This window comes from Pogona vitticeps, chromosome 3 (genome assembly GCF_051106095.1).
Source record: "Pogona vitticeps strain Pit_001003342236 chromosome 3, PviZW2.1, whole genome shotgun sequence".
Classification (NCBI taxonomy): domain Eukaryota; kingdom Metazoa; phylum Chordata; class Lepidosauria; order Squamata; family Agamidae; genus Pogona; species Pogona vitticeps.
Window position 1 is genome coordinate 107,441,669 of NC_135785.1, and position 25,503 is coordinate 107,467,171.

Here is a 25,503-nt window from a genome sequence, read left to right on the forward strand (position 1 = left end):
GCTTGGTGGTGGGGCAGTGGAGTGTTGGATTATAACTCCTGTTATCCCAAATGTTGAGAAGGGCTGCCCCAGAGAGGGAATCTAGGTTGCATTCTTAAAGCCACATTACTAAGGAGAAATGTAGTGGGAGTTATTTCCAAGTAAATATGTGTACAGTTGTGCTCGGAGACAGCTTTATGGAGGCCTTGGATTGCCAGAAACACAATTAAATAGGTGCTAGCTTCATTCGAGCTTGCTCTCCCTAGGGGAAAAAAAGAGACTAAACCGACTATTGTACTTTGGGCACATTGTAAGAACACAAGACTTGCTGGAAAAGACAATAATGCTGGGAAAAGTAGAAGGCAGTAGGATAAAAGGAAAGCCAAATAAGAGACAGATTGATTCAATAAAGGAAGCCTCAGCGTTGAGTTTACAAGATTGAGCTGGGCTTCCAATGATGGGACTTTCCAGGGTTTACTCACTCAGAAAGAACTTGACCACGCAACACCTCCAGATACTTGCATGGAAATAAGCAATACTGGATTTGGGGTCTGTTTCCTCCAAGGAGAAACATGCAGGACTGTGCTTTAGGTTTACAGTACAGACACTGTCCATGTTTCATTCTTTGTGGCTTGCACTCATACCAACACATTGGTAAAACTGATTCCTATTTATTTTTAATGATTTGCCAGTCAAAGTACTATTTTCCATATGCATGAGGGCATCCATATTGAAAAGATGAACAGGTAAAGCAAGTGGGGATTTCAGCAGGTCTTGCGTTCCTCACCCTCCATGACAAGCTGTACCCACCGAAGCTGCCTCCTCAAATCCTGCCCTAAGTATCCCATCTATACCATGCAAACTACACAAACTGGATGCTAATTTCTTCTGCTAAAATGAATTTGCACAACTGTACATATCCTTGATCTTTGCCATAGTTTTCTTGCAAATGTATTGAATAAAATGATGTATCTGGGTCAGCCAAGAAGGAAGATGAAAATGACAAAAGACCAGTATTACCATTAAGGCTACTTTTAAATTTCCCAGGAGCATGTGACTGGTCAATACTGGAAACTCAATGCTTTGCTAGAGGGAGACAAGAAGGGCCGGCTCTACTATTAGGCAGAGCCATGTGTCTCACTTGATACTGGGCATCATGTAGTATTGTTAACTTCTAGAAATGTGGAGGAACTATAAAGATTTCTGACCAAGTGATTTGCCTGTAGTAGGGTACTGTCCAAATTGACATGAAGGCAGGAAGGAATACGCTGCTCTGCCACAAGTAGCAAGTTATCTTGGTCAGGCCTTGGAAACGTAGAGAATGCAAAGAGTGAGGTGGAGATTTGAGTCCCAAACCACTGCTTTTCTATGAAAGAAAAACAGTCACTTGGTCCGAGAAAAGAGATGTGTTTTGAATAACAAACGTTGCCCTTTCTTCTTCCCAAGAATTTCCCTTTCCATAAATGTCTTAGACAGAATACAGACCCCACCTGGCTCCTCAGCAATAGTTTCCCATCAGATCCAACAAATCTGTTTCATCAATTAATTTGCATCTCCCATTAATTTCCTGTCTACATCCTTGTATCCTACAATGCTGCTTTTCACAAATCCATCGTCAACCTACACTAAATGATCCTCCTTTTTCCAATCTCCCTACAGTTTTCCAGCGTTGGGGATCCCATTTTTCCCCAATGCTCATTCTGTCTCTGATCTTCCTTAAACAGAGTAGTTCCCTATTGTTTTTCTTTGTTTCAAATGGGTTCAGGAGATATTCTTCACCCAGCTTCAGCAGCAAGAAGGAGAGCAGGGCCAAATATGTTCAAGAGGACAGAAACTGTCTAGGGTTCTATCAGTGCCATACCTGTCAAGCCGACCGGTCTTGCCTCTTGTCAAGATTGCTTATTCTATGAGGAAGAAACGCTGAAATTTTAAAAAATGTTGACTTGAAACCCGTCCCCAAGACCATTGTGGTACTTGGGCGGGGTTCGCCGAAAGGACACCTCTGGGGTGGCATGCTGGAAGAGGGAGAGGTGACAGAAGCAATTTTATTGGCTATCAGGGCACCTGTGGGGAAAGCGCTGATCATGCAACATCTCTCCGTTTAAAAAGAATGGCCCTTGCGTTCCTTGACCAGGAGATGGAGCCAGAAGACTGGAAGTGTAGCTTCCCCCGCTATCTGTAGGATAGTGGAAGAGCTCCTCTTGAACACAGCATGGCATGTGTACTTGACTATTGGCAAACATGTATTGTTGCTGTGACAAGAGTCCCCTGTGAGAGAAAGCAACGTCAGCACAGAAGCAGTAGGATGCAATCGGGGGCAGGAGGGGGAAATGTTTAACATTTAGATGGGATGTTGACTGTCATGTGCATTGGGCATACTCTACCCTACAAAATGAAGAAATAACCAAATTCTCTCTAGTTTTTAACAGTTGGGGGGTACTTAATGATGCTTGAGGGCTAGTGGCTTATGTATGCATTGTGTGCCATCAAGTTGATTCCGACTTATGGTGATCCTTTCCAGGGTTTTCAAGATAGAGAATATACCAAAGTGATTTATGGTTCCCTTCTTCTGGGATGTTGCAGCTTACCCAAGACCACACACACTGGCTCTACTTGCAGGAGGCACAGTGGGGGAATCGAACTCTCAACCTCTGCCTCTGCAACTGGATACCTAAACCACTGAGCTATCCAGCCAGCAGTAGCTTCTGTAAGTTGCTGGAAATTGTGCCACACATCCCCTGCCTGTGTGGGGTGGGAGGAACCGAAGGAAAAAGATTTGCAGTTCCAAATCAGGTTCAAGTGTGAGATAAAATGCAGTTTTTGCCTATACAGTTTTAAAAGAAAATTAAAATGTATGACATGTCTTTTCTTCTTGATCAAATGATCATATTGTCAACTGGCGCATGGTGCTGACAACAAGTTTGGACAAGCCCTTCTTTTCAAATAAATTCTGTAGTGATTGATCGGTCTTCTAACTCGTTCCTTTTGCAAAGCCACAGAGCATGTCCAGAGTCAAACAGTGTGTTTGTTGTGCTGCACACTCAGCAAACAAAACTATTGTGCATGGTGAGCTGCTTAGTCTCCTTTTATGCTTACATTAGAGATCAAAGGGTGATTAAGTTCTGTTTTGCCACTCTGCACCTGTCTCAAGGTGAGAAAGGAAGTCTTCAGCACAGCAAATAGAGTCACCATGTCTATCCCATATTTATTTTGCATTCTGACATAAATAGGTCTCTGCCTGCATCTTTGTGCCCCAAAGGAGGCTGTGTGAAGATAGCTGTGTTGCGCAATGATAAAAGTCCTACTTATGGCTCCCACTACACTTTTGAGATGTGTTCTTTCAGAACAGTCCTGGGAAGGAGGTCACTGTCCAGGTAGTATGTGGTTTAATCTTAAAAGCTGAAATCCAATAGAAAGTCACAACTAGAGCTGGCCCATTGAATCAATGAAACTCATAGAATAATTCACTCACAAACTCCCCACTGATTCAACTGACCTCCTCTAGTTGCAGTTTACTGCTGCATTTCAGCCAAAGAGTTTGGACTTTGTTATTAACAGCAACAGTAGTTGTGTTCTCGGACACTCCCAAAGCACTTGAGTCCTACTTGCACCAGCAAAGTGCAGCACCAAAAGTAAAAGAGAAGACAGGGTTGCCAGGTATTTGCCTAACACTGAATGTTCAGGCCAGGCTTAAGAGACTGGGAAACCTTTTACAGTAGAAGTACTGTAGAGTAATGGCACCAGCCTCAGGAATCTGTTTGACTTTGACATTTATTGAGCAAAGCCATTGATCAAGCAATTAATTGCACTCTGCTTATCATTCATCAAGAATCCTGATCCCTCAATGCAAGAAGGGACAACCCCATTCAGGGTGAGAGACTTCCTTTCCCAGGCTGGAATTCCTCGTTGATATTAGGAGATAATCTTTCAGTGTCTCATTCCAAGTCCCCAAGTCTCTTAGAGAGCTCTCATTTTTTTTGTCTTTTACATAACACTGTTTTGAATGTCTAGCTGTTTACATGTGAAAGTTACTTATTTAGATAATTGAGCCCCTTTTGATAAGCAGCTTTTCACCAGCAGTCTGTAAGTTCTTATGCACGTTGGTTTCAACATCTTTGTGCACTTGTGTTAATTCAGTTCACACAGTGGGGAACCGCTGATGCTCCTTTGCTTCCTCCATAATTTCCTTTTTTTAGTGTCATTTTAAGCATTGTGCTGTTGATAGCAGATAGCCTTCCGCAAATAGTGGAGAGAATTAGGAAATAATATTCCTGCACTGAGCAGGGGGTTGGACTTGATGGCCTTGTAGGCTCCTTCCAACTTCACTTTTCTATGATTCATACTGCCCTTCTACATTTCAAGAAGTAAGGGAGAAAAAATTCAGAACATTCCTCAGAGGGAGGGGAAATGTTCTGAAAACCTTTGCCTCAATATTACTCACCTTGGCCCCAACCTGGACAAGATGATGATGCATGTGCTGGTGATCCCTAAGATCAAGTACTGTGACACTGTGTGGGGCTTCCCTTGAGACTGACCTGGAAACTATAGTAGGTTTAGGATGCAGCTGCCAGGCTGGTGTTGAGTATGAATACATTTGATCACATCTCCCCAGTCCTGGCTCACCTGCACTGGTTACCTGTGACATTCTGGGTAAGATTCAAGGTTTTGGTTTTAACTTAACCCCTCCACAGTTTCAGACCTCATTACCTGTCAAAGCACCTTTTCCGAAGAACATTGACCTGCACCACCAGATCCTCTCAGGGCATGCTCCTACAGATTGCCACACTGAGGGACCCCAGAAAGACTTCCACCAGAAACCGGGCATTCTTGCTTTTGACACCATCTCTCTGGAATGGGCTTCTGGTTGAGCTGCTCCAGACCACCTCCCTCTCAGTCTTCAAGAGACTCCTGAAGATGATGCTCTGTACTGAGGCTCTTCAGGGCATCCTTTCATGATGACTGGCAAATTGTGTTTGCTGGCCCTTCTTTTGTCTGATGCATCTATTTTATGTTTACTTTACTTTATTAAATTTCCTTTATTATTGTTATATTACCTGCATCGTTAACCAACAATTTGTATTTATTTATTTATTAGATTTATATACTGCCCCTCTAGAACATGTCTACTCTGGGCAGTTTACATATAACATAAAAATAAACTAAGGTAAAATCCAAATTAATCATAAAGTCCAATATGGGGAAAGGAAAGAAGAAGAAAAAGAAGAGAGAGGGAAAAAAGGAAAATGAAGATAGGCTAGGTAATGGATGTAGGGAAGGCCTATCTGAATCGCCATTTCTTCTTTGTGGCGTCTGTGAAAATGGGTTGTTCTGCACTTGCACTGAACATCTTGGAAGATTCTAGAGCTAAAAGTAATAATTTAGTGGGACGTTCCCCCGTGGAGCACATGCTCCACCCACCCAAGATTCCCCTTAGTTCTTTTCTTCCACCATGCTGATCAGTTCTCTGGAAAAATAGAGTGTGTTCTTTAGAGATCTGCAGCTATTATTCAATACTTCCTCTTATAATTGCCACTTAAATTGACATCTTCTTATTTTCTAATCAACTAACCAACGTCCCCCTGTAAGTTAGTTCCATTTTTTCGCCCTTCCTGGTTTTGGCTTCATTCCAATCATTTCTACTTAGGGTGGCCAATTATCAGGCAGTCATGGGCCAGCTCTGGAACAAAATTCTACCAATATTGGAATCTGCACCTAAATCAATCAAAACTGAACTGATTAATGCCCATACTGAAGTCACTGATTGTGGCTAGACATACGGCGGATGCGCCATCGAAAACTCTAGCATCTTCAATAACACTACACCAGCATGCATGGCTTAGGTCTACCGGTTCGTCCAATGATGCCAAGTTGAGAATTGAAGATCTTCACTTCGACGGCAAAAACAAAAACAAAACAAAACAAAAAACAGACGAGTCTAAGGAGAATCTTCATAAAATACAGAAAACAAGAAGATTGTACAGCAATCAACAGTCCTTTCAGTGCTCATGGCCTCAGTACAGAAAGTCCCAATTCTACCAACAATCTTTTTGGCAGCAGCCGTATCAAAGATTCCTACCGTATTGTCAATTCCATTCACAACCAGCAAACAGATCATTTCAAATACCAACACCCATCAACATCAAATTTTTGGAATCAGAATCAGTCACAACGATGCTAACCTTTTCGCAGACCCCAGAAAAAGGGTAAGACATATCAAGAATATCCATAAATCTCCTGTTCTACTAAGCTGTACTCATAATCAATTTCAAGCAAGATTAAAACTTTTCTTGGTTTTTGGCGAAATATTGCTGATGATCAATGGGTTGTTTTTATTATCAATTATGGTTATCTCATAGAATTTAACTCCCTCCCACCTTTGGGGACTATCAATATCACTCCATATTCCATAGCCCTTCAAGAAGAGGTCTCTACCTTTCTTCAAAAACATGCTATAATTCAAGTGCCATCATCTAATTTGTACAGTGGTGTCTATTCGAAATATTTTACAGTACCTAAGAAGGATGGAGGCCTCTGTCAGATTCTTGACTTCAGGGACCTTAACAAATTTATTTGACCCCAAAAATTTAGAATGTTGACTCTCGACATTATTATCCCTCTACTTTCACAGGGGGCTGGTTTGTTGTAATCGAACATATATAGACGACTGGCTGATAGTCAGGACATTGTATCAAGATGCCATGAGAGCTACAGCCATCATGCTTGACACGCTTCAAAACCTTGGTCTCAAAGTAAACCAAACAAAGTCTCAGCTCCAACCTTCACAAACAATCACCCACATCGGAGACCTCTTTGACTCCGTACAAGCCAGGGCGTTCATCCCACTAGAACAAATTATAAAGCTAAAGAAAGCAATCCCTTTGACCCTCAAGCTTCTGTTTCAGCCCATCATGTCCAACATCTCCTCAGGCTCATGGCATCCATGACATCAGTGATACAACACGCCCAGCTCAAACTAACGTCACTTCAATTGTGGTACCTTTCGCTGTTCAACCTGGTGACAGATCACACATCTATGAAATTTACAGTACATCGATGCCGAACCTCTGTGCCGGACGTCCATTCAAGATCTTCCAACTGACGGTGCAGGTCACTACCGACACCAGCCCGTCTGGCTGGGGGGCACATTGTCTAAGCCTTCCTTAAATACACAGAAACAAATAACTTACCTGCTATACCTCTTTCCTTGAAGACGTTACTTACCTTCTTACTACATCTTTTCAAATTTGAACTCTCTCATTCCATTTTAAAGATTTATATATCAGCCACAGTCGCCCACCAACCAGATAATTCTAGCTCAGCAAAACTGTTATCTCACCCCACAGTTGAGAAGTTTCTTAAGGAGCTCTAAAACATTCACCCACTACGCCAACGTATTATTCCCCAATGGTCACTGTAAATTCTTTTAAATGCTCTTATGTGCCACCTTTTGAGCCAATGGCTTCTTCAAATCTCAAATTGCTTTCTCTGAAGGTATCCTTCCTGGTGGCTATAACATCTGCCAAGAGAGCCAGTGAGCTTGCTGTTCTTTGCTCTAACCTACCCTTTATTCAATTTAATCCAAACAAGGTGACTTTATTTTCTGATGTCTTTTTCCTGCCCAAGATTGTGTCAGAATTTCATCTTAACCAATCAATTGTATTACCATCATTTTTTCAATCACCATCATCTCTTTTAGAGCTCATGCTCCATATGCTTAACGTCAGACACCCTCTGGCATTTTATGTGGACAGAGCTAAGACTTTCAGAAAAACTAACAGGCTTTTCGTATGTTTCCATGGACCCCATAAGGGAGGTCCCGCCTCATCGCAATCCATTTTCAGATGGATCATCCAGACCATATCTCTGGCATATGGACTATCAGGCAAATCACCTCCTGATCAACTGAATGCACATTCCACTAGAGCGCTGTCAACATCTACTGCCTTCCAGCATGGAATCGAGATTCCTAACATCTGTCGTGCTGCAACATGGTCTACCCCATCGACCTTTGCCAAGCACTACCTTCTAGATGTGAGAGCACACAATGATGCTGGATTTGACAGAGCTGTATTGGCATACTTCTTACTGTGATGTCTCACCATCCAGTAAGTGAAGCTTGCTAGTCACCCATTCACAGAGGCCACAAAGAAGAAAATGTTACTTACCTGTAACCATAGTTCTTCTAGTGATCCTCTGTAAATTCACACATCCCACCCATCCTCCCCTCCATCCGTCATGGGTTATATTAAATGACTCTTCTGCCTGGCGGACAAATTTTAGGAACTGAGGGGAATCTTGGGTGGGTGGAGCATGTGCTCCATGGGGGAACGTCCCACTAAATTGTTACTTTTAGCTCTAGAATCTTCCAAGACGTTCAGCGCAGGCACAGAACAATGCATTTGTGTGAATTCACAGAGAACCACTAGAAGAACTATGGTTACAGGTAAGTAACCTTCTTGTCTTCAAGCTAGTCTTGATGGTCCTCAGCGAAGGAGCCGGGCAGATATCTACAGGTCAGTTGTTTCATAGGCGAGGGGCCACTACCGAGAAGGCCTGATTTCTAGTTTTTCCCCACCAGGCCTCTCTTGGCATTAGGCCCCTCAGCCACCTGGCCTGACTGGAGCAGGTGATACGGGTAGAACTGGGTGGAAGAAGGCGCTCTGCAGATATCAAGGGCCTAAACTGTTAAGGGCTTTGTATGTAATATTTAGCACCTTGAAATCAATGCAGAAGCAGATAGGTAGCCAGTGTAAGGCAGCCAAGGTTGAAATTTTGGTGAAATATGGTGAAATCTTTTCACCCCTGTTAATAGTCTGGCTGCCATGTTCTGGACCATCTGAAGCTTCCGCATCAGTCTCAAAGGAAGCCCCATGTAGAGAGCATTACAGTAGTCTATTCTTGAGACTATGAGCACATGAACCAGCATGGTGAGTGCTCCCACATCTAGATAGGGACGCAACTGGGCGACCCTCCGAATATGTAAATGACCAGACCAAACCACGGATGCTACCTGGGTCTCCATGGTAAGCGCTGGGTCAAGATGGACCCCCAAACAGCGAACTGAATTTTTTGTGGTGAGAGTCACCACCCCAAAAGGGAGAGAGTTCCCCAAACCACTGACATCGGGGCCACCCACCTGCAGGACCTCCGTCTTGTCCGGGTTCAACCTTAGTTGATTTAACTGCATCCATAGCAGAACGGCCTCCAGGCAGTGCCCAAGGGACAGAAAAGCAGATGGAAAAAGGAGATGTAGAGCTGAGTGTCATCAACATATTGGTGACACGAAGCTCCACATCCCTGGATGACCCCCTCCTAACAGCCTCATATATATGTTACACAGCATTGGGGAGATGATTGAACCCTGCAGAACCCCACAACTGAGGGACCACAGGGCCGATACATTCTCCCCAAGCTGAACTCTTTGGGAACAGTCCTCCAAAAGGAACAGAGTCAAGCAAGAGCAAGGCCACCAATCCCCAACTCATAATCTTCTTTTTCTTCTTCTTCTTCTGTCCCTAGTTCCTGACTTCTTAATTTATCTCCTGATTTGAAAAAGCCCCATGGGAGGAGTTGGCTGGATCTAAGTGAGGGAGGAAAGGCAGGAAATTCACTAACACCTCTTCCCAGTGACAGTCAAAATACAAATACCAAGTAATGGCCAGAATCTTATTCCAAAACCTCAGTATGGTAGTATAAATTTCCACAGTGAAGCGTTTCCTGTTAAGAAGTCAGTGTTAGCTGAGAACAAAAACAAGTCTTAACTGCCAGCAATATGCCACTACAAGCCATGTTCTGTTGGTGGGCATAAGTAAGAGGAAGCAGCAATTTGCTTCCTTTTGTGACACCAAAAATCCACTGCCTGAGGTCACTGTCTCATTCTAATGATAAAATGGTCGTGGCTGAGATGGAACCCTATAGCCACCATGAAGCTTATCTCTCCTGAGGCTATTGCTGGCCACCATATCTAGTATTTTTTAATGTTCCTTTTTGCCCTTGCTCAGTTTCCTTTGCTTCTTACTGATACTGGCAATGTCAGCTATTTGAGCTGGAGGCCTCTAGTGAACAGAAAACAAAGTGATGGGTTTTGGTTAATAAGGTTTCCATTTCTGTTTCACATGACCAGATTTTTGTGCTTTTTAAAATACAGTTCAGTTGCAATTTCTTTGCAAACCTGACCTAATAGCAATATGAAAATCAGTACACTCTGTGCTACAAGATAGTTTACTGCCTGGGTAGAGCAGCAAATAACACCCGGTACTTACCCCCCAAAAATTCACACGGTGTCAAAGCTGACCAAGTTATTGCATGACCTGAGGTAAAAACTCTCACAAATGCCTCCCTTCATCCCTCACAGTGCAAATATAATAATACAATTAAATAATAATTGTTATCTTTTCATGACACCTACAATGTGCTAGTTCAAGTGACTGCTGCTCTTCACTTAATGATATAACACACTATACTGTAGTAGGCCCTAACGGTTGTGGGATAAAATCCAATTATTAATCCCAACTAGAGTAGAAATACTGAATGAATTAGACTTAAGACAGCAATTATGCAAATTTAATTGATTCAGTGATTCAACTCTGTTCTGCTTTTATTCATTTTTAGAGACATATTGGTCAAAATCCTCTTTGGGGATGAGTCAATGAGCAAAGACAATGATGGTGGCAGAGAAAGACCTTGTCCAGTTCAGAATATAGCACCCCCCCCTTTTTAATGTTGCTTATTAGTGCTATTTAGTAGATAATACTTCTTGAAAAATTAAAACTAAAGCCCTTTCTTCAGTATTGTGAAGTGAACTCATATGGTCTATAAACCATGAAATTTCAATTAACTTATTTCCCAAATGCAATTTAAAAGTCTGAAAACATCTGGCTTTTTTTAAACCAAAGGGGTAAAATCACAACCATTTAATATCAGGCATTGTAAAGAACTGGGGTTCAGTGTTATAAAATTAATTTAAGGAAAAACTGGAAAATACTGAATAAATACGTAATTAAGAAAGCAAAGATAGAGTATTGTTTAAGGACCTTCATGTAGCTTACAAATATGGAGGTTATATTTAATTTTTTTTAATTTGTACAACATCAATATTTGCTTCAGTTTCAGTATAATGGCCACAAGTTGGTATTTAGTGCAAGTTTTATATCACACACACATTCTGTCTGGCATGTTGCAATTACTCTTGTTTCTGCTTTTCTAATACTGCATGTGAGTGACGTACATAAAGCAACAAGACGTTGAGACAGTTCAGTTGTATACAGGTCTACTCAGAAGTGAGTCCTACTGAATTCAATTGGGTTTATTGCCAGGTAAGTGAGATGGTACCGAATTGTGATCCAAAGTGAGTTAGAAGGAAACATGTTTGTTGTCTTTCCACTTGCTTGTCCTTGACTTGCTTCTCTTCATGCAATTATTTTCATAAAAGAGAGAAAAAAAGAATGAAACAAACAGACAGATACCAGGCATCAAGTGTTTTATATGCAACCTCTTGAACTCTGCATCCATTGTTGCCCATGTTTCAGATGAGTCAAGAGCTTTGACATTGGCACTGGAATCTCTGCAGTGAGGTCGGCTACACAACTCCATCCAGAGAGATCTCTGATATTGTCTTCATTCTCCAGATCAACACAACAGTAGGGGGGAGAAACATGAGGAAGCTCATTAAGAGCACTGTAGCAAAAATTACCAGGACAATTGTCCACGGTGCCAGGACTGTTTCAACCATGGCTTTCTTTTTCCTTGGTCTTCTGGTCTTACAAGCAGAAGAACTCCCAGAGTTTTAAATTCATCACTGCCAGAACTATCTGCAAACACAAAGAAATGAGATCACCGTTGGATTAAGACATATGGCCGAAATGCTGTTGCTCAGCGTAGTAAGTCACAAACAGAGTAGGTCCACAGAATCAGTGGAACTTACAGAGGAGTTGCCTCACCAAATTCCCAGTGGTTCAATGGGCATGCTCTAGTTGCAACTTACCACACTAGTCCACAAGATTCTAGTCACTGAAACCTTAACCTATTTGGAGATTAACAGCATCCACAGCATTAAACAACCTCTCTGTAGTGTCCTACAGAAGCACAATAAAATAGCAATAATGGAGTATTATACTAGCAAAATATATTGGTAAATATGTGAGAATGTGTGATAAAAGCCAACAATCTAACTAAAACATGTTTTTTACAATAAGAAATGTCAGAGTCAGAGTCCAAAACATCTAGAGAGCCTGAAGTCCCCTTCCGCTTTGAGATAACCACCTCCAGTAGAAACATGAGGTAACGTAAAGGGAAGAAGGATTAGAAAACATGGAGAGAGAAATCCTATTCAAGAGAACTATAGCAGGACAGAGTTACTAATTTTTCTTATTGATCACAATGAGGCTTCAACATCTAGAAGTTGGGGTGCGAAAAGGATGAGATAAATAAAACACTGCCAAGAAGTTTTTGTTGAGAAAGGCTACTGTGAGCTGTCAGCAAAGCAATACTTTCGAGAGTGACCTGAGAAACAATTTCAGGGATTCTTCGTTGTGGCCCAAGAAGGGAAACCTGCATGGATTTTTAAATCTTATTTCACAACAAGTTAATAGTTTTCCTAAGGATTAAATGATGGATATTGTGCCATGTGTAGGGTCTGTGGAGTTTTCATTTGTCTCCTGCTAAGGACTCTTCTGTATAGAAATTTGGGAGTCACCATCTTGCACTCCAAATCCATGAACACAGATCTTTTTTTGCCTCTTTCCAACTCTGGTTTAAGATCTACTTCTTGGAATGTGGTATTCTTGAGTGCTGGGAAAGGGGGTGGTGGAAGAGAGACACACACACCTTTCATATGGTAAGGTTCACTGCTATGCTGTTCCTATGGGCAGGTTGTGCAATTTTGTTCTTGAGGAAGGAAGATTTCCTTATTGGTGATCAGTTTACATCCTGGGGCCTAAATGCAAAGGGGAACTTGGCAAGTTTGTCAGTACCCATTCACTTGCTGTGGAATGCTGGCAACCAAGCTGGTTTTTCCTTTCCTGCTTTGTATACATTTTCAGTCACCTGAGGTGCACAAGTTTTTAATCAACTGAAATGTTTTTGTGGTGGTGCTGTATTACCACACCCACCTATTTGTGCTCCAACAGGATACATTTAGGATCACAAAAGATGTTGAGGACTGCATATCCCCAGTGATTCATCCATTCTGCCCATCAGGTTTGCCTTCAAGTGATCAATCACAAAAGGTGTGCCGTGACAAAGAGCTTTCTTTTAGCATTTGGGAGAGCACCCCTGCAAGACCTGTGATAAACGTATTCTCTGCATTGACACACAATCTTGATTTTAGGCCTTGATTTTAAGAGACATACAAGATCTGCTGAAGCTATACATAATTTATAGGCATTTATGTATGGAAAGTGCTTCTGTTCTATTCCAACCCTGGCATGCTTCCCTCCATTATTGTTTTTAAAACAAAGCCAGCTTTCAAATCTGGTTTTGAAATTGTTTTATTTGTTTTTAAGGAATGTATTTTTCCCATATTTTACAGTGGTTATATATTGCTTTGTAGGGCCTCATGGGCTGAGAAGCAGAAAGTAAATAAAAATAAAGATGGCAGCAGAACTGACCCATTGATCACAATGCAAAGAAGATAAGCATAAATGTCAGGAGGGGCATAATCTGGATGAAACACACAAACACACCTGCCTTTGGTGAAGATGGGAGATTCTATGTAACAACCTCTAACGTCTATGTGGAATAAGACCTTTGCTTATCTCCTGTAGTGAAAATGAGTTTTCTGATTTTAAAGGCCTTGATGACCTGACTCTCTGTCATTTCATCTGATTTTTAAACTTCTATATTTAGACTTTTGAAAGGTCATGTGGGTTCATTTTGCTGCAGACCAATGCCCTTAGAATGGGAGGACTACAGAGTGTTTTTGTGTGTGAAAAATAATCTCAAAGGAATGTGACATAGAACTTTTAAAAAATATATTTTTGGACTAGTACTGCCAGAATCTCCTAACTAGCATGGAAGCTAACTATGCTCTCCTTATGAAGTCTGGAAGCTGTAGTCCAAAAATACAATTTTCCTGAGTTTGGACTTAGGAGCTCCATTTTAGCAAATGAGCTTTGTAGAATCCCTCATTTTCATGAGCAAATCCAACAGATAACCTTAAACACCACCTGAAACTAATGAGCTCTAGTTATAGGAAACCAGATTTCGGCTGAATATCAGGAAACGCTTCCTAACTGTTAGAGCAGTAAGGCAATGGAACCAATTACCTCAGGAGATAATAAGTGCTCCAATGCATTATAGCCTCCTTCCAATGACATTATTCTATGAAAAGCTCAGTTTAAGGGCCAGTTATCCAAAATATGCAATACTATCTCTTCATCAAAGGCACAACCTGTAGATCTATTTTTGTTCTTTCTCACTAATTACAGAGCATCCAGAAAATTCAATTGCTTCTTACAGTGCTGGCTGAGATTTATACATTTATCCAGGCTTCAAAGTTTTTCTACTGTGCATTTATATCACTCTTGAGTAATTCCAGGAGAAATTCACATGACAACTGATGAATGGTGAAAGGGAAACGTATGGACTCCCTACCCCAACACAGCTCCCATTTTTCTGCTGAAAATTGTTGTGGCATAGAGAATTTGTTATTATTTTGCTCTGTCTTAAAGAAAAATGGCAGTCAGGAGGAGTGGTGGGCATGGATTAGATCATGCATGGTCTTGGATAGTGGCAGTAGCTAACGTCTGCTGTTTCTGTTGCAAAATTTTGAATCTCTGGTAAAATTCCTTTTTTGCTATACAGCAGAGGTACAGAGATTCACAGAGGACAGTAGGTATACAGTGGGGTCTTGACTTAAGAACGGCTCGAGTTAAGAACATTTTGACTTAAGAACCGCTCTCATAGGAAAATATTGACTTGAGTTAAGTACTTAGATTTGAGTTAAGAACTGAAAAAAACCACGTGGGAGGCAGGGAAAGTGCAAAATTTGAACTTTCAGTTAACTGTTGGCCAGTGAAAAGGGTGCCTGTCTGCTTCCTCACTCCTCCCAGCGTTTAGAGAGTGGTTTGGGAGACAGTCTTCGGACTGCCTGGTACTCTACTGCCTGGACTGTATTTTCCCTGCCTTCCCTGAACCTTTCTTGACCTAAGAAAAAAAGAAACAAAATATCCCCCTCTAGTGGCCGAAGGCGGAATAGCAGCTTCCCATTAGTTTCTATGGACGGAAAAGAGCAGATACGGATCAAATGGTTTTCAAGGCATTCCTATGGGAAATGCAGATTTGACTTGAGAACTTTTTGACTTGAGAACCGCCTTCCAATACGGATTAAGTTCTCAAGTCAAGACCCCACTGTACGTTCCTCAGAGTTCTCCCCTTTCCCATTAACTGGGATTTCAAGTTTCAACTCACTCTGAGACCTTTCTAGGAGAAAGAATTAAAAAAAAATCTTTACTTACTGTTGCTTAAAAAAATTTAACCATTTTTATATACTGCTTTACTTCATACATAGTAGCAACGAACCAAACAGAAGGACAGCAACAGATAACTGCCACTAACTGACTAAAGAGAAGGATAGAACACTCAGCAGAGAGGCGGGGTTCTTTTTGAATTCAAAGGCTGGAAGGAGCGATTGGTTAGTGTTGGATAGACAGACAGTTATCCCAGAAGAATCCCGCCCCCCAAACACTCAAATTACAGAAAGCATGTAAGGTTGTAAATAAAACTCTTCACAATTTCTGTGACTTGAATATGACCCTCCTATTCACTTCTGGGATGGGCAAAAAACAGATATTAGACAGACCTCACTCGCCATACCAATTCTGGCTCTAAGAATTTAAGTGTTCAAATGACTTTATGTTTATGTTCATCTAGAGTTAGTTCTACCATTAGTTAGATAAAGGGTTCGAACTTGACATTATAGAGAAAGCATGCTCCATGAGATTAAGGTATTTTCCTTTGATGATGGATTTCCACAAAGAAGTCTGCCTGAGTCTGCCTCGTTCTTCTGTTTATTTCCAGCACAAAACAGAGCACGCAGGGATCCATGATAAAGAAGTGAAGAAAAGCATGGGATATAACATACATATTTTTCACCGTTTGAGGCAGCACTGCATCTAAATCTGCACTAAATTTATTGTCTGGTACCATCTCAAAACAAGTCACTTCATGTGGCAGATTACAGGTTTCAGGAAAGGGTAGTAGATTGTTAGTTATGTAACCTGTATTTTGTTGCATTTTTACTGCCAGGCAGGGGAAGAGGTGCTTGTGGGACGATCTGTTGGGACTTCCAGTATAACATATCTTGATTTGAGCAAGTGTAAGGGACGCCCGTTTCTGCTCCAGCTCAGGCAGAAAAATGGCTCTGTTCATATCAAGTGTTTTCCTCAGCCTGTGCTTATGAGCAATTCCAACTGGGTTAAAGGTTTTTGTTTGCCAGGACAGAGCAAAAGATGGTGCTCTCACATGTGGAAGCGACAACTAAATATCCCATGTTGGCAACAGGATAACAATTCCCTCCTCCCCCAATACCTGAGGGCTGCAGTCTGGCTTACAGGGTGCAGGACAGGCTGCGAGGCACGAATTTCCCTGTTCCTTAAGAGGGAGGAATAACAGCGGGAGGGGCTGTCATTGTAGCCATCCAGCACCCACTGTTTGAGGAGGTTGTCCCTTGCCAAACAAGGGGGCTGGCTCTTAGCGTAAGCCCTGCTAAAACCTTCCATCAGAGCAAACAGAAAGCAGCTACACAAGAGTCAACCTTTTCCTAGGTTGTTAAAATGATTCACATGGAAGTGACAGCTGCAAATTCAAATTGACACATAGCGCTCTCTCTCTCTCTCTCTCTCTCTCTCTCTCTCTCTCTCTGTGTGTGTGTGTGTGTGTGTGAGAGAGAGAGAGAGAGAGAGAGAGAGAGTAGAATACACTATTCTTTTATCAGATCAGGCAGGCAGGTAAGGCTCGTTCTCTGGCAGGATTTGTTCACTGCTTCGTGATGTGCTGAGTTGACACTGTGATCCAGTCTTCTTCGTTTCAATAATAGGCTGTTTAGTTTGCCACAAAGATTTTTCTCTGAAGGGCCATTCCCTTTAGGAAAGAAACCTTCCCCCTCCCACTACTCTGCTGCAATTTCTCTACTTAATGTAATAATATAAAATCGTAGAACCAATCTGGACCAAGAAAAATACAGACTGAATATCCAGGCTTACTACTGATTTAAAGAGAGTCCACAAAAGTTATGCATTGGGTTATGATTTGTTGCTTATTTGGTGGCTAGACTCTGGTGGCAATAGGGTGTAAAAGATTAATTTCGGCAAGGCTAGCCTGTCATGCATGACAGACTGGTGGGAATCTCCCTTTCTACACAAGTATTAAAAGTTATTGAGCCATGTCCTCTTTTGGCCCCAGGCACCCTCTGGTAAAACAGACTCCACACCCCAAGTGCCTCAAATAGATGCCTACAGTATGTCCAGTAAGTAACTTAATACTGCTGGAGGTGGACGAAACTGAACAGAGTATAGTTGTTGGCCCATTTCTTTAATGGCTCTGTAGAACAGAGCAATTTAGCAAGTACACCTCTGCTCAAGACTACATTGCAGACTGTGTAACAGCTCCAGATCCTCCTCCTTTCCAATTACTCACGTTCTAGCAATCTTGTTCTCCTTTAAAAACCAGTAATCTGCACACCTATTTACAACAGGGCCAGTTCTACTATGGTGTACACTGAGGTGGCTACCACAGCTGGTAGATGGGGGCTGTCATAAAATGGCAACAAATTCTTCATTATTCAGATTGTTGCTGTATTTTTATTGCCAGGAAGTGGGAGAGGTGACTTCTTATCTACCAAAGTAATTTAGCTGTCTTTGGGCACAGAGTATCTTGACTTGAGAGGGTGCCCTTTCCTGCTTTGTCCAAGGCAACAAAATACCTTGGGTTGTTCCTGGTTTACTTATTGATGCTGTAAAGGAACAGCTTGTGTGGGTTCCGTTTCCTTACTTGGTAATTTAGCTATAAGAGGAAATCATGGACAGTTCACTTTCGTCTTTGAATGGTGGACAGCCACCACCATTCTTTCAAAGATGACCAATATCTTTGTACTTAGAGGTCTCTCATCTTTTCTAAATAGCAATTTGGAGCCTGGGAGGTCATTTTGACACATAACCTAACCAGCTCATACGAAACTAAACATTGCACAGATGGGTATTCACTTTCACTGGGTCTGGATATATTTGCATATGTGTGTCTGTCTGTGTTGGTGCAAGGGCTGATTCCCTCCATGGGGCAAGGGCTGATTCCCTCCAACTTTTCCTTGACTGTGACCCACACAGTCTGGTGGGAGATTCCATTACTCTTTCAAACAGAAAGGTATCAGACCTGCAAATAGAAACATATGTTTCATATAAGACGTAGCTTGGCCCTCAAAGATAATTGTGGTCCAGGATGCAAAATCTAAAGAGGCCTATGAACACTATGTTGGAATATAATGTTACTCTCCTTCACCAGTGACACTAGGACCAAAGCTTTTACTGTACTTTACTGCCAGGTGTTTGAAATGATTTGTTGCACAAATAGGACCTATAAGCTGCCAGTTTCCTATCCCTGAAGTAAAGTGCTATTTATTCCTTAAAACTGAAAGGCCACACACACAACCTTGAGTTTCTGGGAGGAGAGGCAGGCAAAAAAGTACATCATAAAATAAAATAAAAACACAGCTAGCCCGCAAAGAAAGGCTACGCCTGGCTATTACACATACAAAAATTGTGCTTTGTATCTTGAATCTAAGAGACTAAGAGTGGTCCTGAAATAAAAGTATTGCCCGCTGCTGTTTTCCTTGGGTGAATGTATTTCTTCTAGCTGTAGCAAACATAAATAAATAAAAACCTGAGACTTGGATGCTGTTAAGCAAAGCAAAGACGTGAGAAACTGTGTTGATGTAACCAGCTGCGCTGGTGATAAGATTCTGTTGTGAATATACATATTTACACTTTCCTTCTTTCTTTTGAATAGATGATGGGACGGCACTATACACCAGATAGTCTTCAATCACAACTCTCATTATAATCTCCTGAAAGAAAGAGCAGCAATCCCTGCCTGGTGCTTTAAAAACCAAATGTTGGTCCCCTGATTACTGTTTGAGCCATATAAGCTCAGACTGAGCACGTCCTGGCTTCTGAGTACAGGATACAAATCCTACTCACTCTTCCTGGTCTTCGTCCCAAACAGGAAGCTGTTCCTTCCTGTCTTCCTATGGTGCCTGTTCACCCGGGGCCTTCTTGGCTTGGTCCTTAAAGAAGAACATGACACTCTGTTCCCCACTGACTAATTCTAACCACGTATGAAGGTAAGGTAGTACTGTAGGGAGCAGGTTGGACCCCTGCCATGGGTTTGACTCCTTATCACATGGTTTGACTCCTTCCCACAGGGAAAAGGTGGTGACTGACGCAGCACTAAACATTAGATTCGGGAGGATGAAGATCGCCAAACAGAAGAACATTCATCATCCAAAAGGAAGGCATTTTTGCACAAGTTGTTACTTAACTCCCTGCCACCCCCACTTAGGGAGTTCCAGATGCTGACTTTCCCGGCATCTCACATTGGCACCTGCTCACCATTTCTGCTTCCATCGTTGCCAGAGATGAAACATGCACAGCCATGCAGGCATAGGATGTAGGCATTTGTGAGCATGGCTTGTGTGCCAGTCACTGAACATTGTCTAGTAATGTCACAGGGAATCTCACCAATACTCCTGGTTTTTCAAGCACACAACATGTAAGCCCATTCTTAAAAATGATAATTAAAAATGATAATACAATTATATCAAAGTTCAGGTAAGTCCTCCAACAACCTGAACGGGGCTATTAATAATAAGGCATTTTGGAGGTCACCAATTCACAGTGTCACTCATGTCAGAAGGGACTTGGCAGCATGTAATAACAACTCCTACCAGTCTGTCTCTCCCCCCCAATCAGAAAATGTGGCTAACTAGAAAAACTGTAGACACATCTTTAGTAGAGATGAGCATGACCTGGAAAAACAATGAGTTGGGGTGGTTTGTGGTTTGTGATTACCTGCTACCCATGAATCATGAACCACCCCCAAACCCCAGAAAAATGAACTGGTTTGCACACACCTACCAGAAGGGAAGCCAGTTGCTGTCTCTGAAAAGGGTGGTAGCAAAGGAGGAAGAAGAGGAGGAAACGGCAGGGAGGTGATGGGGCAGTGGGGTGAGGGCATCAGTTTTGCCAAAGCAAAAGTGCCGAGTGGAAAAAATGTTGGTGCTTCGTTTCATTTCAGAAAAACAGCATTCATGAACTGAACCACAAACCAAACCACAAACCAGCTTGGGTTTTGTGGGTTTTGTTTGTTTGTTTGTTTGTAGTTTGGTTCATGCCCATGTATAATTTTCAGCAATTCTTATGCTCCTATCTGGGTGATCTCACTTTCCATACTGCATCGTTATGGATCAAGTGGGGGGGGGGTCAAGGCAATCCTTTATATATGTCTACTCAGAAGTAAGTTCAACTTTCTTGAATAGCTCTAATTCCCCAGCATTATGACCTTATTTATGATAGGAACCTTTGCAGTTCACTATCTTGTGAAGTTACCATAAGTTGAACGCAATGTGATTATACATATCGCCTATACTTAACAAGGATGGTAAAGAGCTGTAGTGCCCATCTAACCTAGGAGACAAGGGCATGAACAGATATTATTAGTAGCAGGATTTAGCTCTACTATGGCATTTGAATCATCATTACATTTTATAGAACTAATAGACAACCATCACAAGTGCCTCTGAACTTTCGCAAAATAAAAATCCATAACACATTAAGGAAGATGTTTTCACACACAGAAGAAGTAACGGCACTTCTAAAAATTAAAGTTTTACTTCCTAAAAATTACATCTCATGATCAAAGATTGTTATGAGACACATCATCGGTGCATAGTGCAGAGTAGCTCTAGAAATAGGATGAGTGGAATTGATTGTGATAGTGATGAATGAAAAGGAGGCTGAACTTTAAACTAGAAAGTGAGGCTTGAAACCATCATGGAAAACCATAACTTAGAATATTCTGAGGTGTAAAAAAGTCAGCCCTGTCATTAAGTGTGTATCTCTCAAGTGGCATAAAAAAAGAAGAGATAATCTGGATGTTATTTAATTTTCTGTAACTTAAAAAAATCATGAGGAAATAAGGAAAAACTCTATGCATATTCAGCAGGTTTTATTTAACATTCTTCATACAGTACTGACCCAGATTCGATTCTAGGATCTGTAACCCACCTGGTAATTAAGTCCCCTGAGAGAGTCAGAAGCTACCTCTATCAAGGAAGGACCAGGACAGGAGCAGGGGTGAACGCTTGCTGTAACAAAATATTTTTGATCTGGGATTTCTTGACAAATAATCTTAGAACTGTAGAGCTGGAAGGAACCCTATGGATCACTGAGTATAACCCCTGCCAAGGAAACACAGAAGGGAATCTAAGTCCTCAACTATAGCTCTGCAGGGAGATACCTAACAAAAGAGATTCGCTTCAGGACTTAAGAAAATGGTTAAACATAAAACACTGTAAACAACAAATTGAACTTTTCACATCTGTGCTCTGATTTGTCTCTCAACAAATTATAAATAGCCTAGAGTAAAGAGATACACAAAAGTAATTTGGATTGTCTTTGGATAAATGTGCAGAATTAGACCAAATCAGAACATTTTGTATAATTCCAGAATGACTAAAAGGCATAGCAACAGTGCAATGTATCTTTTGTACACCATTTAACATTCATAGAGTTAAAAAGATGGTCAATGATTTGAACTCAGAAAGGCGAAATGGAAAGTCATGCAGAAGCTGAGCTGCTGGCACCAAAAAAGGTGAGTGACTGCTGAAAGTGGTAGACTTTTTAATTTAATTAGCTTTAAAATGCAACATTAATTTTAAAAATCAACAGGTAGCTATAATTGCTTAGAAGGGGGCTGTGGTCTTCTTTGTGTTGAGATGACAGTCCTTTTAGGGACATGGCACAGAGTTTTGCGAGTGTCCAGAAGAGGACCACTGAATTTTGACTTGTTGGGTGAGGAAAATCCCATTCATGAAAGAGTAGGAAATAACTCTGTCCCTCTTTAGGATCTCTTCTTTAACATCATATGACACTGACCTAGGTTCTCTTCTGTGACCTGTAAGCTTCCTGTTCATTAAGCTCCTTGAAAGAGAATTCAGACTGAATGTAGGACAATTATGAAGATAGAAGTCAGTCTGTGTAGGGTGGCCAGTGGTCCAATCTCATCTATCTATAGACAGTTGTAGATGATGAAGGGAATGAGAGAATAATTCACTTGCCCGAGGGCATTCCACTGAGTGACTGAAGATGAGAAATTCCAGCCAGGATCTTCTTCGAACACATCCACAATTTTGGCCAGTGTGTGGAATAGGCAATACTGTCTAAATTAATAATTCTGCTGTGCTCCATTAGGAAATCTCCATTAGGAGATATAAGGATCATTCGGTGGCATAGAGGAATCAATGCCTTTACCACATTGGAAGAGTAAGGATGAAAAATGCAGGCTAGACTGAGCAGGTTATCCATCATTTAGCCAATGTTTAAATTATATTGTTCATGCACCACTAGGGTGATCAGATGCAGAGGAGAAACTTCCTATGCTCATAATATGTGTTCTAATAAAAGGATTTTCATAAACAGCAATTTTGCACACATGCCTACATCCTCTGTCTCTTACACCACTGTTACAGGTACAGAATACTCTTTCTCAAGCGTATCTGGTTAGGGTGTGTTTGTTTTAAACTTGGCATTTCGGATGAAGCAGTTTCCCTCCCACCATCCTGTCTGGCTCTGTTTCTTCCACTTGTATTAAAAACAGAAAACATATTTATTTATTTAAAATATTTTCACCTCACTTTTCTCCTTAAAAAGGACCCAAGGTGGCTTACATCATGAGAAGGCAATGTTTAAAAGCTAAAAAGAGTAAGTATACAAATATTAAAAAGAATCAAACAAACATACCACGCTAAAAGTGGTAAGCAACATCAACACCAAAAACAGATTTAAAGCAACAAGGCATTAACATTCGGTTAAAAACCCCACTCAGATAGTCAGTCACTAAGGAAAAGCCTGTCGAAAGCAAAAGGTCCTCGTTTGATGAATTTCACACACAGAGTACAGGTCTTTCTAGTCTTACCTCCTTTTAGAAAATCGCTTCCAAATGCTGTTGATCTGAACTCAAATTACTCCTTGTTGGTTTCCATGCAGGGCTGTTGAGCTAAAGCGAAGAACACCCTCATGCCTGTTTTTTTAAAAAATCCCTGTTCCGACTAGACTACTTAAACAGCTGTCAAAAAGCAAACTAGAACAATACTTTCTAGGACACCAGGAATCAGGAAATAGTTGGCATAACAGTAGGAACAGGTAACTATTTGAGCAGGATGCCTGCATCTCCTCCCCGTGGTTGTGCTTTTAAAGCGACACAATCCTTTTAAGGAAATTTCCATGTAGATTTAAATCTGGTTTTGCTTGGTTTGGCTCCCACAGCTTGTGTGTAACAACAATGACAGGTTGGACAATTGGTCTTGGCACCCTTCAGAGGTTTTACAAGAAAGACAAGCAAGTCATTTTTACAATCTCTGTTAAACATCATTTGCCTTGGAAACAATGTGGATGTTCTGAAAATAATAATTATTTCTATGATTAATGTCCTGTTACATTCTGCACTCCAATTACTATCCAGGATTTGTAGAAGGACTAAATAAGGTCACTCAGGCATTCACTGGGCTTTAATTTCTTTTGTTTGTTTAATCTATATCCCTTCTGTCTTCCTGAATGAGAGCTGTCAAATATCATGTATAGCTGAGCAGGAAATGTGGAAGACTCCAAAATAACTTTATGTGATAGAACTGGTGAAAAGAAACTTAAATGGAAACACCAGCAAGGTCATTTATCTTCAGAATGCTGAAGGGAGCTATGAAAACGAGACACCCCCCCCCCTTTTGGGCAATGATCCACTTATGGCTCCATCCTAACCTTTATGTGTTGCTGACGTCCTGCTACAGATGTCTCAGCTTTGTATAGAAGATTTGAACCTCACACAGAAAGTTGTGATAAAGCAGGAAAACTCAGAAATCGTCTTCCAGTTGTCCTCATTTTAGACATACAGTTGTTACATTGAAAGGGCGATGGTCCTCCTAAATAGAAAGACTGTAGCCCTGGGAAGGGAAGGGAGTACAGTGGTAGAACACATGCTTTGCTTGCCATCATTTTCAGTAGGGCTGGGAAAGACCCTTGTCTAAATCTCTGCATATCAGCTGCCAGTAAGTGTTGACAACACTGGGCTTAATGGACTAATGGAAGAGGCAGCATCCTATATTTTAGACCGCAGACAAAGTACAGTGGTGCCTTGCCTGACGACGTTAATTCATTCCAGCAAAATCGCTGTAGAGTGAAAACATCGTAAAGCGAAATAAAAAAGGCCATTGAAATGCACTGAAAACCGTTCAATGCGTTCCAATGGGCTGAATAACTTACTGTCCAGCAAAGATCCTCCATAGGGATGGCCATTTTCGGTGCCTGTAGAGCAAGGAATCCGTCCAAAAACACAGCGGGGAGCCATTTTGAGCAGCTGGTGGCCATTTTGAAAACCCAACGATCAGCTATTTTGATCATCGTAATGTGAAGAATCGGTTCCCAGAGAAGGGAGTCGATCGTCGCAAAGAGAAAAAAACCCATTAAAACATCATTTTGCGATTGCAAAAACATCGTCGTGAAGTGGCTTCGTCGTTATACGGGGTAATCATTAAGTGGGGCACGACTGTAACTTGGCCTGCCCTTGTGCCTTGAGCCCTACCATTATGTGCCATCCAAATGACTGCACGTAAGTTTTCATAAGCTCCCCAACTTGCAGTTTGCCAGGATTGGGGTGGTGGTTGGATGACAAGGGCCAGCATTTGTAAAAATTACTTAAAACAAACAAACACTAGAAACTTTGATGCTTACTGTCTTGGTAGAATGCACAATTTTGGCTACCCCCCCCCCCCACTACTCAGAGGATATTGCAGGGACCTACAGAATTAGCTTTAAATCTCCACAGAATAGACGAGCCTGTTTGGGTTCACATCAACTGACACTTATAGTCTCAATAAATCACTCTGAGATACTAGTAAGAGAAAGAATAAAAGGTTCCATTTGCTCACATTCTGAAGAGATGAAAAACAGCATACTGTACAAAAAAGATAACTTGTTACATGAACAGACCTTAACTGATTCGTAGCTGCATATTGACTGCACACCAACAGACAGCAGACTGAAAAAGGAGGGGAAAAATACCCTTAAGCAGAGAGGCTCTTCAAAATCAGAAACACAGAGGGAATAATTAGTTACTGCTGAATTAATTGACAGTTACCAGACCCAGAAAGGTCCCTCCTAGCCAAATTTCTTAAAGGCATCATATAAGGCTGGAATAATTCCAGCATACTGAGGGATTCTGAAAACTGTCATGCAAACAAGTAACTTTTCTAAGCAGTCATTA

At 41.4% G+C, this 25,503-nt stretch overlaps 1 long non-coding RNA gene across 1 annotated transcript; it reads right to left on the reverse strand.

Annotated features, from left to right (window-relative positions):
• Nucleotides 1-11,003: 11,003 nt before the first annotated feature.
• Nucleotides 11,004-24,508, reverse strand: LOC110083675 (uncharacterized). The gene is made up of 2 exons (XR_012084869.2): nt 23,164-24,508; nt 11,004-11,789 (listed from the first exon to the last, which is right to left on the reverse strand). It is a non-coding gene; the product is annotated as an uncharacterized LOC110083675 (long non-coding RNA).
• Between the last annotated feature and the right edge of the window lie 995 nt (nt 24,509-25,503).